Below are 2,687 nucleotides of genomic sequence, written 5' to 3' on the forward strand. Positions count from 1 at the left end.
ATAGAACATGCTCTTCTATTTTAAGAGAGATGTTTTCTTTTTCTTTTTCTTTTTTTTTTTTCTGGGAGTGGAAGAAGTTAAATTTTATGGACTTTTCCATAGTGGTTGTACAAGTTAGCACTCTCACCAGCAATGGAGGAGTGTTTCCCTTTCTGGAACTCAATCTGGTGCTTTTTCAGAAAATTAGGAATAATGCTACTCCAAGACACAGCTATACCACTCCTGGGCATATATCTGAAAGATTATCCACTGTACAACAAGGACATTTGCTCATTGAGGTTCATAGCAACTTTATTTGTAATAGCCAGAATCAGGAAACAACCTAGATATTCCTCAACCAAAGAATGGATTCAGAAATTGTGGTACATTTACACAATGGAATACTACTGAGCAATTAAAAACAAGGAAAATATGAAATTTGCAGGCAAATGAATGGAACTAGAAAAGATGAGCGATATTAGCCATATAATACAGAGAAGCCATATTACAATCCACAGATCTAAATAACAAGGAGGACCCTAGGGAGGATGCTTAATTCTCCTTCAGAAGGGCAAATAGAATAGACACCAGAAGCAGATGAAGAAAAAACAAAAAACAAACAAACAAACAAAAAAAAAAAAACACAGGACAGGAGCCTACTATAGATGTCCTCTGAAAGACTCCACCCAGCAGAATATTGAAGCAGATGCTAAGAATCACAGCCAAACTTTGGGCAGAGAGCAGGGAATATTATGGAAGTGTGTGTGTGTGTGTATAGAAGGACCATCAGGGGACAGGAGCTCCACAAGGAGACCAACAGAGCCAACAAATCTGTGCCCAGAGAGTCCTGCAGAGACTGATGCACCAGCCAGGACCATGCATGGAGAGGACCTAAACCATTTCCCTGCTCAGATGTAACAGATAGGCAGCTCAGTCTCCATGTGGATCCCCTAGATAGCCCAGTTAAACCAAATAATGATGGTATAAAAAAGAAAAAAAATGTGTGATGAAATGATTCCTAATGACATTCTGCTATACCCATAGATGAGTGCCTTGCTTAGCCATCATCAGAGAAGCTCCCTCCCGTAGCAGATGGGAACAAATATGGAGACCCACGGTCAGATATTATGTAGAGAGTGAGAGACCTTGGAACACTGAGCTCTAAAGAGGGTATTTCCATCAAATGCCTCCCCTCAGAGCTCAGGGAACTAAGAGACAGAGAGGATAGTAGATTCCAAGAAAATAAGACCCTCTAAATCAACATGATTAACGCTCATATGAATTGAGACTGAGGCAGCACACACATGCTCTAACCCAGACATTATCTCTAATTGATAATAGCCACTTGCAAATGAAACTTTAGTTTTCTCCAAGGAAGTCTCACTGGGAAAACAAACTACTCTCAAGGATAGGCTGCATACTTAGCAGTAAACGGCCAACAGAAAACGAACTCAATGTAGTCTTTGGAGGTTCCTTGTCTCATTTGGGGGTTCTTGTCTCATAATGATGTGTCAAGGCTTTTTTGTTGTTGTTGTTGTTTTAATTTTATATTATGGCTTCCAGCTTTGTGGGCATCTATTTTCTATCTATCTGTCTGTTTGTCTGTCTGTCTATCTATCTATCTGTCTGTCTGTCTGTCTGTCTGTCTGTCTTATTAGAGACAGTGTTTCTCTGCATAGACCTGTCTGTCCTGGAACTTATTCCATAGACCAGGTCGGTCTCAAACTCAGAGATCTACCTGCCTCTGCCTCTCAAGTGCTGGGAATAGAGAAAGGCATCCACCACCACTGCCTAACTCCACTTTTGTGTTTCTATGGGATTTCAGAGTGTGTTTGTGCATTTCTTTCTTTTGCCTTTTCTTGGACCCTTTTCCTTCTGTTTGTTTTGTCTTATTCAAATTTGTTGGCTTATTATTTATCATATGTTTTACTATTATCCCTTAAATTCATGTTTATTTTCTAATGAAAGAAATGGGTTGATCTGGATAGAAGGTAAGGTAAGGACTATAATCAGAATATAAAAAGGAGATGAGGGATTGGGAGGAAATGAAGGAGGGGGCTATGGCTGGGATACAAAGTAAATAACCTGTGATTAATTTAAAAAAACAAAAACAAACAAACAAAAGATCTATTTTTAGTTTATGCTTTATTATTTATGTTTATTATTTAAAACATTTTAAATTTGAATATATTTTAATCATATTCTTCTCTTCCTCCAAGTCTTTCCAGACTTCTCCTCCTCTTTACCCATCCAACTTAAAGTTCTTTCTCAAAAAACAAAGCAAAGCCCCAATATAACAACAACCCCCCAAAACTGAGAAAACAACATAAAACCATGCTTAAAAAGGAAAAAGCCCTGTAACAAAATAAAAGTGTGTATACACACACATGTGCATGCACACATGCGTGCACACACACACACAAAGAAAAACAATAAAAACCCTTGTCATGTCCACTATATGTTGAACATGAGGCCTGTCCTGGCATGGTTGATATAACCAATGTCACTCTATTGAAGAAAACTGATTTAGCCTCTCCCAGCAAGTATAAGTGACAGTTCAGTTGTTAGCCTTTGCCTTAATGGCTAGGTTTTCATTCATTCATTCATTCTCTCATTCATTCATTTTTTTTTCAAAAAGTGTAACAAAACAAAATACAATAAAATAAACAAAAAACTATAACATAGAAGTTGGACAAGACAAAGCAACA

Source organism: Meriones unguiculatus, chromosome X (assembly GCF_030254825.1).
Source record: "Meriones unguiculatus strain TT.TT164.6M chromosome X, Bangor_MerUng_6.1, whole genome shotgun sequence".
Taxonomy (NCBI): Eukaryota; Metazoa; Chordata; class Mammalia; order Rodentia; family Muridae; genus Meriones; species Meriones unguiculatus.